The sequence below is a fragment of the Triticum dicoccoides genome, chromosome 2B (genome assembly GCF_002162155.2).
Source record: "Triticum dicoccoides isolate Atlit2015 ecotype Zavitan chromosome 2B, WEW_v2.0, whole genome shotgun sequence".
Lineage (NCBI taxonomy): Eukaryota > Viridiplantae > Streptophyta > Magnoliopsida > Poales > Poaceae > Triticum > Triticum dicoccoides.
In genome coordinates this window covers 134,478,507-134,491,661 of record NC_041383.1, presented here as the reverse complement: position 1 = coordinate 134,491,661, position 13,155 = coordinate 134,478,507, and positions in this window count along the sequence as shown.

Sequence of the window (13,155 nt, the reverse complement as noted above, 5' to 3'; positions counted from 1 at the left end):
GTCAACCCTACCGGAGTAGCTTCGCCTATACCATTCTCAACCCTATCGGGGCTGCTTTGCCAACTCACAAGTCCACGGCCTCAGGTCCGCTTCCTCACACCCTCATCCAACCTACCGGAGCAGCTTCTGACGCCCCGTCCACGGCCGCAGATCCGCATCATCGACACCATACTTAACCCAACCACCGGAGTAGCTTCACCTACGCCCTCGTCCACGGCCACAGATCCGCTTCGCCCACACCTTAGTCCACCCTACCGGAGTCGCTCTATAAACACCCTACTCGATGGTTCTAGATCTCCTTACCGGACCCCGACAGCTAGCGCAGCATCATCACCCTTGAGGTTTCTAACCTGATTCCCACCGTCTGGCAAGATGCCAAGCACCCGCCACAGCCTAGGTACTTGTCACCTTTAAACCCATCCAACATCACCTGCCCGATGTACTTCAAATATACTAACAGGTCACTGTTACCTGTTATGCAGCTGGCAAAAACTACAAGGACGATGTTTCTTCTGGATCTAACAGCTTGGCCAACCAAGATCCTGGACTGAGGCATTGCTATGATCTTGTAAGTGCGTCTCTCTCTCTCTTGTATTGTTCTGTGCCTGCCAGCATGCTTTGCTAGGATTTTCAACCAGTAATCATTTTGTGCAGACAATGATTTCTACTACTGGCTGCTAAATTAGATATGTAGATGTCATACATGATACTACCTCGTACCTCCGTTCCTAAATACAAGTCTTTCTAGAGATTCCACTATAGGCTACATACGGAGCAAAATGAGTGAATCTACACCGGAAAATGCATCTATATACATATGTGTGTGGTCCATACTAGAATCTCTACAAAGACATATATTTAGGAACAGAGGCAGTACATTACACAAAATCGTAGGTGGCATGTAGGAATTCCAGTGCACTACATTAGGCTCCCTTAGAGTGCCTGCTAGTCCAGCATACAGAGTCATGGCTAGTTTATGCTACGCAGACAATCATTAATTGGTGGTTTAAATATGCACAAGGGATATGCAATGTATTATCATGTAGAGATGTCTGAAATTAGCCGTGTCAACTTGCAGATAGGGTTACACAATGAAAAAGTACAAGATGTACATGGCAATTTCATGGAACATCACAAAAAAAGGAGAGGCAACGGTAAGCCTATACATTGTGCTATGGTACGTCACTCCTCCATTGCAATCATTGTGACATGTTATTTGTATGTCAGTTCTATTGGCCAAGTCTCTTAGGGACAGTTATTACGAGTTATCCTAAGAAAATAAGCACCTATGAATATAAGCTCCATGTAATAAGACAACCAGTTCTTTTCATTGCCTTTTCAGCTTATCTTTGGCATGATCAGTGAAAAGTCTAGATTGCATTATATTTTTTCATTTTGCTGCCCATATGAAAATTAATTTGACTTGCAAACATCACAAATTGAACCCAGTGCAGTAATTAATATGATAGGAAAACAGACCATCACTATTTGCTCAAAATGCAAATACAAAAATACCATCTGCTTGGCACAATCTGCTTTGGTCAATGTTTTCCATAGAGATCCCATTACCTAATTTAAACAAAGAACGCATGACCCACATTTAAATGAAGAACAATTATTTATTGAAATTTGATGGTCCAAGTGGCTGGTTATTATCATATAGCAGCATCACCTGAAAGCATCATATAGCAGCAGAACAGCTCATAGCAACGCATCATACAGCAGTAGCAGCAGTGTGCAATTCATCATATACCACCAGCAGCTCATAGCAATTCATCATATAGCAGCAGCAGGAGCAGCTCATAGCAATTCATCATATAGCAGCAGTAGGAACAGCTCATAGCAATTCATCGTACAGCGGCAGCAGGAGCAGCTTATAGCAACTCATCATATAGCAGCAGCAGTTCATAGCAATTCATCATATAGCAGCAACAGCTCATAGTAATTCATCATATAGTAGCAGCATGAGCAGCTCATAGCAATGCATCATATAGCAGCAGCATCAACAACTCATAGCAATTCATTGTGTAGTGGATCATAATGAAAATTTGGCAAAAAATCAGAGGAGATCCTCACCTTGTTGGATGAGCTCATCCTTTAACAGCACCTCAAGGCCACGACCTGGGAGGAGGGGAGGGGGAATAAGGTGCCTTCTGCCGCAGTGTGGCATTAGCCGTAGTTGTGCAGTGCCTGCCGGAGTAGTGCATTGGACGAACCACAGTGGAGCAGTTGCTAGAGACCATGAGAATGAGGGGCAGCGCTAGAGGGAGGAGCAGCCAGGGAGATTTGCCCCTACCCATCGGCCATGTAGCCTAGCTGGACAGAGCATCGTCGAGGACCGGGCCAGATGGGACTAGTTGCGATGGCTCACCGGAGGACCCCTAGTGCTGCAGGCAGGGGATCAACGTATAGGGAAAGGGGAGAGGAGATGCAAGCGGGAAGGGCAATGAACGCTTGCATGTTTGTTTTTACTTGAGGGTCAGGTGTGACACGAGTGCCAGCAGTTGTATTTTGTGTGTAATATAGGCAGACAACAGAATCATTTCACTATTCCCCTTCCCTTCAATTTTTAGTGAGGTTCTACCCGAAACACCCCCCCTCCAAAGCGAAATAAGTTAAGCCCAAGCCCATAACTCAAAAATGACTTCTTTACATCTTTTATGGCTTATTTTGACATAAGCCCTAAAAAGGCGGAATCAAACTGGCCCTTAACCTGCAATTCAATTGTGCGTGCAATGATGAATCACTCCTGCCTGCTATAGTGTACATTTAGGCATCATCATACATGGCATAACCTAATACATGTGCATTCCGTTGTAGAATCTGGAATTTGGAATATGCAATGTTTATGTTAGTTCATACGTTGCACATGATGTTTAAATGCCCCTTAAATCAGGTCAGTCAAGTGATGGTCTTTAAGCCTCCTTCTTTGCTTCTTTTCTTGATATGTAAGATTTGCTCACACATCTATTCAATTGCTTGTTTGCATCAGCCAGCCATACTAGGACTGTTTGCTTTGATTACTTGTTGTTCTTGACCTAACACTCTAATATAGCTTGTCAACGATTTAAACACTAATGGCTGCTGTAGTGGGGCCTTGTCCAACTCATAGGTGACATAAAGATTTGGCCTTGTCCAACTCATAGGTGACCTAACACTCTAATATAGTTTGAAGGTATGCCTAGTTTTTACATAGTGCACACATACTAAATGCTCATTTCATTGTGTGCAAGTGCAAGAGATGCGACATGTTTCATTATGTGGTGTTTTTGTTATATTCTCATCCTTTTGTGTTCATAGACTGGAAAGTATGCATATTTATCTTCAAAGGAGACGAGTAACTAGTTTGTGTCACCTTGCAAAGGGGGTGTGATACGTCTCCAACGTATCTACTTTTCCAAACACTTTTGCCCTTGTTTTGGACTCTAACTTGCATGATTTGAATGAAACTAACCCGGACTGATGTTGTTTTCAGCCGAACTGCCATGATGTTGTTTTATGTGTAGAAAACAAAAGTTCTTGGAACGACCTGAAAATCCTCGGAGACAAGTTTCAGAAAATATAAAAAATACTCGCAAAAGATGAAGACCAGGGGCCCACACCCTGTCCACGAGGGTGGGGGCGCGCCCACCCCCTCTAGGCGCGCCCCCTGTCTCGTGGGCCCCATGGAGCTCCACCAACCTCAACTCCAACTCCATATATTCTGTTTCACGGAGAAAAAAATCAGAGAGGAAGTTTCATCGCATTTTACGATACGGAGCCGCCGCCAAGCCCTAATCTCTCTCGAGAGGGCTGATCTGGAGTCCGTTCGGGGCTCTGGAGAGGGGGATTCGTCGCCGTCGTCATCATCAACCATCCTCCATCACCAATTTCATGATGCTCACCGCCATGCGTGAGTAATTCCATCGTAGGCTTGCTGGACGGTGATGGGTTGGATAAGATTTTGTTGGGGAACGTTGCATAACATAAAAATTTGCCTACATTCACCAAGATCAATCTATGAGTTCATCTAGCAACGAGAGAGAGGAGTGCATCTACATACCCTTGTAGATCGCGAGCGGAAGCGTTCAAGAGAACGGGGTTGAGGGAGTCGTACTCGTCGTGATCCAAATCACCGGAGATCCTAGCGCCGAACGGACGGCACCTCTGCGTTCAACACACGTACGGTCAGCGTGACGTCTCCTCCTTCTTGATCCAGCAAGGGGGAAGGAGTGGTTGATGAAGATCCAGCAGCACAATGGCGTGGTGGTGGATGCAGCAGGGTTCCGGCAGGGCTTTGCCAAGCGACTATGGGAGGAGGAGGTGTAGCAAGGGGGGTAGGGAGGCGCCAGATGTCAGGGTCCGGCTGCCCTCCCAACCCCCCTCTTTATATAGGGCGCCGGCCCTGGAGATGGGATCTCCCAAGGGGGTGGAGTGCCCCCCAAGGCAAGTGGAGGCGCCCCCTCCCCAAGGGTTCCCAACCCTAGGCACAGAGGGGGGCCAGGGGGGAGCGCACCAGCCCACCAGGGGCCGGTTCCCCTCCCACTTCAGCCCATGGGGCCCTCTGGGATGGGTGGCCCCACCCGGTGGACCCCCGGGACCCTTTCGGTGGTCCCGGTACAATACCGGTGACCCCCAAAACTTTCCCGATGGCCGAAACTCGACTTACCATATATAATTCTTTACCTCCGGACCATTCTGGAACTCCTCATGACGTCCGGGATCTCATCCGAGACTCCGAACAACTTTCGTTTTGCTGCATACTCATATTCATACAACCCTAGCGTCACCGAACCTTAAGTGTGTAGACCCTACGGGTTCGGGAGACATGTGGACATGACCGAGACGGCTCTCCGGTCAATAACCAACAGCGGGATCTGGATACCCATGTTGGCTCCCACATGCTCCTCGATGATCTCATCAGATGAACCATGATGTCGAGGATTTAAATAACCCCGTATACAATTCCCTTTGTCAATCGGTACGTTACTTGCCCAAGATTCGATCGTCGGTATCCCAATACCTCGTTCAATCTCATTACCGGCAAGTCACTTTACTCATACCGTAATGCATGATCCCGTGACCAGACACTTGGTCACTCTGAGCTCATTATGATGATGCATTACCGAGTGGGCCCAGAGATACCTCTGTGTCATACGGAGTGACAAATCCCAGTCTCGACCCGTGTCAACCCAACAGACACTTTCGGAGATACCTGTAGTGCACCTTTATAGTCACCCAGTTACGTTGTGACGTTTGGTACACCCAAAGCACTCCTACAGTATCCGGGAGTTACAGGATCTCATGGTATAAGGAAAAGATACTTGACATTGCAAAAGCTCTAGCAAACGAACTACACGATCTTTGTGATATGCTTAGGATTGGGTCTTGTCCATCACATCATTCCCCTAATGATGTGATCCCGTTATCAATGACATCCAATGTCCATAGTCATGAAACCATGACTATCTGTTGATCAACGAGCTAGTCAACTAGAGGCTCACTAGGGACATATTGTGGTCTATGTATTCACACGTGTATTACGATTTCCGGATAATACAATTATAGCATGAATAAAAGACAATTATCATGAACAAGGAAATATAATAATAATCCTTTTATTATTGCCTCTAGGGCATATTTCCAACAGATTTACCATGTAATCAAGTTAGTTTTGTTAGGGTTTGATCCCTAGTATCCACTATGTTCTGAGATTGATGTTGCTATGACTTTGCTATGCTTAATGCTTGTCACGAGGGCCCGAGTGCCATGATTTCAGATCTGAACCTATTATGTTTTCATGAATATATGTGAGTTCTTGATCCTATCTTGCAAGTCTGTAGTCACCTATTATTTGTTATGATCCGACAACCCCAAAGTGACATTAATCGGGATACTTCTCAGTGATGACCATAGTTTGAGGAGTTCATGTATTCACTATGTGTTAATGCTTTGGTCCGGTTCTCTATTAAAAGGAGGCCTTAATATCCCTTAGTTTCCGCTAGGACCCCGCTGCCACAGGAGGGTAGGACAAAAGATGTCATGCAAGTTCTTTTCCATAAGCACATATGACTATATTCAGAATACATGCCTACATTACATTGATGAATTGGAGTTAGTTCTGTGTCACCCTATGTTATAGCTATTAAATGAGGAATTGCATCTGACATAATTATCCATCACTAATCCAATGCCTACGAGCTTTTCATATATTGTGCTTCGCTTATTTACTTTTCTATTGCTATTGTTACAATCACTACAAAACCCAAAAATATTACTTTTGCTATCATTACCATTACTATCATACTACTTTGCTACTAAATACTTTGCTGCAGATACTAAGTTATCCAGGTGTGGTTGAATTGACAACTCAACTGCTAATACTTAAGAATATTCTTTGGCTCCCCTTGTGTCGAATCAATAAATTTGGGTTGAATACTCTACCCTCGAAAGCTGTTGTGATCCCCTACACTTGTGGGTTATCAAGACTAATTTCTGGCGCCGTTGCCGGGGAGCATAGCTCTATTCTCTAAGTCACTTGGGATTTATATCTGCTAATCACTATGAAGAACTTGAAAGATCAAAGAACTAAAATTTATCCCTCAACAACGAGGGGAGGTAAGGAACTGCCATCTAGATCTGCACTAGATTCTCCTTCTGTTATGAATAAGCTTGCGACACCTAAACCTGCTACTGCTATGAATTCTGATATGTCGCATGTTATGGATGATGCCACTTCTGCTATGCATGATACTTATGATGAAACTACTTCTATGCTTGATACTACTGTGCCATTAGGTGAATTTCTTGATGAACAACATACTAAGGCTAGGGAGAATGAAATTATTGAAAATGAAATTATTGATGAAAGTGACGATGAAGGTTCTCCTCCTAATTATGAATTGCCTGTTGTTCCTGAAGGTTATGTTATGGATGAAGAAACTGCTAGAGATTTTCTTGCTTGCAATGATAGGTGAGATCTTAAGAAATTGTTAGCTAAGCTGAAACAAAAGACTCTAAATGCTAGAATAAAACATGACCTTGCTTTTGCCACTTCACCTATCTTTGTTACTGATAAGGATTATGAATTCTCTGTTGATCCTGAGATTATTACTTTAGTTGAATCCGATCCTTTCTATGGCACTGAATCTGAAACTGTTGTGGCACATCTCACCAAGTAAAATGATATAGCCACCCTGTTTACTAATGATGAGAAGTCTCGCTATTATTATATTCTTAAGATATTTATGTTCTCATTAAAGGGTGATGCTAAGACTTGGTTTAATTCTCTTGATCCTGGTTGTGTGTGTAGTCCCCGGGATATGATTTACTACTTCTCTGCTAAATATTTCCCTGCTCATAAGAAACAAGCTGCCTTGCGGGAAATATATAACTTTGTGCAAATCGAAGAAGAGAGTCTCCCACAAGCTTGTGGGAGGCTTCTTCGATTACTTAATGCTTTGCCTGATCATCCTCTTAAGAAAAATGAAATACTTGATATCTTTTATAATGGACTAACTGATGCTTCCAAGGACCACTTGGATAGTTGTGCTGGTTGTGTTTTCAGGGAAAGAACAGTCGACCAAGCTGAATTATTATTGAACAATATGTTGGCAAATGAAAATAATTGGACTCTTCCTGAGCCAATTCCTGAGGCAATTCCTGAACTGTTTGAGCCAACTCCTGAGCCTATTCCTAAACCTACTCCGAAGAAGAGAGGTGTTCTATTTCTCAGTCCTGAGGATATGCAAGAGGCAAAGAACTCAATGAAAGAAAAAGGTATAAAAGCTGAAGACATTAATAATTTACCACCTATTGAAGAAATACATGGTCTTAATATACCACCTGCTGAAGAACCACATTGTCTTGATAACCCGACACAGGTAGTGAAGGTAAATTCTCTCTGTAGATATGATAAAGTTGAAATTCCCTCTACTAAATTTCATAGCCCATGCTTAGATGAATTTGATGATTTTATGGATAGACAAGAAAATTTCAATGATTATGTTAGTAGAAAATTTAAAAATAATGCTTATATGATAGGATGCTTGAGTGATTATATATCTAGAGTTAAGGATGAACTTAAACTCACTAGTAAACATGCTTCTATGGTTGCCACTCAAGCTGAACAAGTACTTAAGGCTCAGAATGAATTGCTAGATGAACTAAATAATAAACATGATTTTGCTGTTAGAGTGGCTACTAGAACTGGTAAAATGACTCCGGAACCTTTGTATCCTGAAGGCTACCCTAAGAGAATTGAACAAGATTTTTAGAATAATAATCTAGATGCTCCTAGTTCTTCTAAGAAGAAGAAAAAGAAAATGACAGTACTTTGCATGCTTCTAGTGAACCTAATGTAGAAACACCTGAGAATCCTAATAATACTTCTATCTATGATGCTGAAACACAATCCGGAGATGAACATGAACCTGATGATAATGTTAATAATGATGTTCATGTTGATGCTCAACCTAGTAATAACAATGATATAGAAATTGAACCTGCTGTGGGTCTTAATAACCCACAATCAAGAAACCAATGTTATGATAAGAGAGATTTTGTTGCTAGGAAGCATGGTAGAGAAAGAGAACCATGGGTTCAGAAACCCATGCCCTTTCCCCCTAAACCATCCAAGACAAAGGATGACGAGGACTTTGAGCATTTTGTTGAAATGATTAGACCTATTTTCTTACGCATGCGCTTAACCGATATGCTTAAAACAAACCCTTATGCTAAATATATGAAAGATATCATTACAAATAAGAGGAAAATACCTGAAGCTGAGATTTCCACCATGCTTGCCAACTATACCTTTAAGGGTGGAATACCTAAGAAACTTGGTGATCCCGGAGTACCCACTATACCTTGCTCTATTAAAAGAAATTATGTTGAAACTGCTTTATGTGATATAGGAGCCGGTGTTAGTGTTATGCCTCTTTCCTTGTACCGTAGACTTGAAGTAAGTAAGTTGACACCCACTGAGATATCCTTGCAAATGGTTGATAAATCAACTGCTATACCTATCGGCATTTGTGAGGATGTGCTTGTTGTTGTTGCGAATGTTACTATCTTAACAGACTTCGTCATTCTTGATATTCCCGAGGACGATAATATGTCTATTATCCTTGGTAGACCCTTTTTAAATACTGAAGGAGCTATTATTGATTACAACAAAGGCAATGTCACCTTTCATGTTAATGGAAATGAGCTCACGGTACATTTTCTGAGGAAACAACCTCAAGTTCACAACATAAATTCTATTGAGAAAATTCCATCAATTATTATTGGAGGTTTTGAATTTCCTCTCCCCACTGTCAAGAAAAAGTATGATATTCTTATTGTTGGGGATGTTCATATCCCCGTTGAGGTAACTTAGTGTTATTCGAAATTTCTCCAGTTCCGTGTTATTCGGAATGAGTTTGTTAACAAGACTTGATCAACCTTGTTAGTGGATTCATTTTGATGATCATGAGATGGATGAAAGTAGAAGGCACAACCTTTTGTACCCTCTTTTTACTTTCTGTTATTTAAAATAAATAAAGCAAAAATAGTATTATCTGTCTGTTTTCTAAATTATCCATGCAATAAAAAATATCCCAAAAATAAAAGTGCTCCAAATGCCCCGCAAATTTAGTATGATTTTTTATGAAATATTTGAGGATTTTAGGCACTGAAATCACTGGAGGAGGGGCAAGCACCAGGCCACGAGAGTGGAGGGCGCGCCCACCCCCTCTGGGCGTGCCCCCTATCTCGTGGGCCCCTGGTTGACCCCCTCCACTTATGCCAGCGCCCACACACTCCATGTTCTTCCCAAAAAAATCCCCATCCAGCTCAAGCACGAGTTCTAGCTCATTTTGCTGCGATTTTCGATCTCCTTGCTCAAAGCTCCATTCACAAAACTATTTGGGGAGATTGTTGCTTGGTATGTAACTCCTCCATTGGTCCAATTAGTTTTTGTTCTAGTGCTTTATTCATTGCAAATCCTTGCTATCTTGGTGACCCTATTCTTGAGCTTGCATGTTAAATTTATGAGGTCCCAAGTAATTCCAATGCATGATATAGGCTCTAGGCACTTGTAGGAGTAGTTGCTACCAATCTTGTTTAATTTTATTTACTTTTATTTTGAAGTTATTAAAAATTTCAGAAATATTGCAAAAAATAAATATGTTCAGGAAAATGTACGAAGGTGGTTCCTCAGTAAAGAAAGGACCCAGGATTGCTATGCGTGAGCAAGACGATGAACCACCAAGGGAAGCTGAAGTGCGGTCTTGTGAATGGCCGTCAGAAGAGTTTATGGTCAATGCAGGCATTAAGGATGAATTTGATACATATGTGCGTAATGCCGATCTTGAGGACCTCATGGAAGATAATATCCTCAGTACTACTATCTAACTGATTCGTTCGTGAGAAGGTTTAAATTTTCATCTTCGCGTAATTCTCAAAGTGTCCTGTTTGATATTTATGATCAATCTTATACCATGGACTTAGAAGATTTTACAACTGCTTGCAAACTTCCGCAGTGGGGCAATGTTAATGATCCCCACAAATCTGAATTTAGAGATTTTCTTGCTAGTATTACTGTGGGAGAATCTAGGGATATTGCACAAGCTACCATAGGGAGCATTCATTTTCCTGCTATACATTATTTTGCTCTCTTCATTGGTAGATGCATTAATGGTAAAGATGAGGCATGTCATATGTGTGTCCCTGATCATTGTGTCCTCAAGAGTGTTGTGTTAGGTTATAAAGATTATAACTTGGGGGCAATAGTTGCACGTAAGTTGCATAAAAATGGTAGAGCTGGAGATTTATTTGAAGGAATTTATGCGACCCATGTGGCAAATTATCTTGGTATAGCCCCACGAGAGGGGCATATGATGTTACCTTGAGACAGCCTGGTTTTTGCCCTCTTTTCTTTGATTGATTTTCAGCTGAGTTGGTTTTGGGTTTGGAGTTTTGAATCATTTCATTTCGACTTAACCACTTGGGTATCCCTTGATTTTCGCCCAAGTGTTCCCTCTCCTCCTCAAAGCCATCATTTCACCCCTGGCCAACCCAACAATATTGCTTGGAATATTTTTCTTAAATGAAAAATATTCATTTTGGCCTCTGATGACCCACAAGTGTAGGGGATCTATCGTAGTCCTTTTGATAAGTAAGAGTGTCGAACCCAATGAGGCGCAGAAGGAAATGATAAGCGGTTTTCAGTAAGGTTTTCTCTGCAAGCACTGAAATTGTAGGTAATAGATAGTTTTGTGATAAGATAAATAGTAACGAGCAACAAGTAAATAAAGTAAATAAAGTGCAGCAAGGTGGACCAATCCTTTATGTAGCAAAGGATAAGCCTGGATAATTTCTAATAATAATAAATGAGCTCCCGAGGACACATTGGGAATTATCGTCAAGCTAGTTTTCATCACGTTCATATGATTCACATTCGGTACTTTGATAATTTGATATGTGGGTGGACCGGTACTTGGGTACTGTCCTTACTTGGACAAGCATCCCACTTATGATTAACCCTTATTGCAAGCATCCGCAACTACAAAAGAAGTATTAAGGTAAACCTAACCACATCATTAAACATATGGATCCATATCAGCCCCTAACGAAGCAACGCATAAACTAGGGTTTAAGCTTCTGTCACTCTAGCAACCCATCATCTACTTATTACTTCCCCATGCCTTCCTCTAGGCCCAAATAATGGTGAAGTATCATGTAGTCGACGTTCACATAACACCACTAGAGGAAAACACAACATACATCTCATCAAAATATCGAACGAATACCAAATTCACATGACTACTAATAGCAAGACTTCACCCATGTCCTTGAGAACAAATGTAACTACTCACAAAGCATATTCATGTTCATAATCATAGGAGTAATAATATGCATAAAGGATCTGAACATATGATCTTCCACCAAGTAAACCAATTAGCATCAACTACAAGGAGTAATCAACACTACTAGCAACCCACAGGTACCAATTTGTGGTTTTGATACAAGATTGGATACAAGAGATGAACTAGGATTTTGAGAGGAGATGGTGCTGGTGAAGATGTTGATGGAGATTGACCCCCTCCCGATGAGAGGATCGTTGGTGATGACGTTGGTGATGATTTCCCCCTCCCGGAGGGAAGTGTCCCCGGTAGAACAGCTCCACCAGAGCCTTAGATTGATTCCGCCAAGGTTCCGCCTCGTGGCGGCGGAGTTTCGTACCGTAAGCTTGCCCACGATTTTTTCCAGGGTAAAAGTGATGATATAGCAGAAGATGGACACCGGAGGCCCACCAGGGGTCCCAAGAGATAGGGGAGCACCCTATAGGGGGGCGTGCCCCCTATCTCCTGGACAGGGTGTGGGCCCCCTGGCCTATTTCTTTCGCTCAGAAATTTTTAATAATTCCAAAAACTTGTTTCGTGGAGCTGTGCAGAATAGGTTCCCAACGTTTGCTCCTTTTCCAGCCAGAATTCCAGCTGTCGGCATTCCCCCTGTTCATGGTAAACCTTGTAAAATAAGAGAGAATAGCCATAAGTAATGAGATATAATGTGTAATAACAGCCTATAATGCAATAAATATTGATATAAAAGCATGATGCAAAATGGACGTATCAGCCTCCAAAACCCTAGTTATCTCTTTGAGCTCCAAAGCAACCCTAATATTTCTTGCCCCAAAAATCCTGAGAAAAATCCTTAATATTCTTTGGACCCTAGGGCACATTTCTGAGCAAAAATATTTCACCACTCTTTGGAATATTTTGGCTACAGAAAATTAAATCACTTCTGGGCTGAACTGGTAGTTTCTACAACAACTACCTTTTTACTAGCTCCAATGTAGCTGGTTTTCCCTGAGCTTATTTACCTTAGTAAGAGACAGTAAAACCCCAAAGCTCAGCCCTTGTATCCCTGAGGTTTGACCATAGTAACTCCCCAAAGTTTCCGTCCAGTAACTTAACCTCATCACCATTTCACTTCTACTGCACCTGGAACCAAACTGAGCCATGTTGACACCTCAGTTTACTAAGGACTACATGCCAGACATCCTTGTTAGTGCGTAGGTGGCCTGATTTCATGGTCCATGCGGTGACCGCGTTCGTCCGAGCGTGCTGGCATGCCAAACGCGCGCTCTGCGTATCGCCAGCGCCTCTGTTGAGCGTGTGCTTGCTGCTCGGC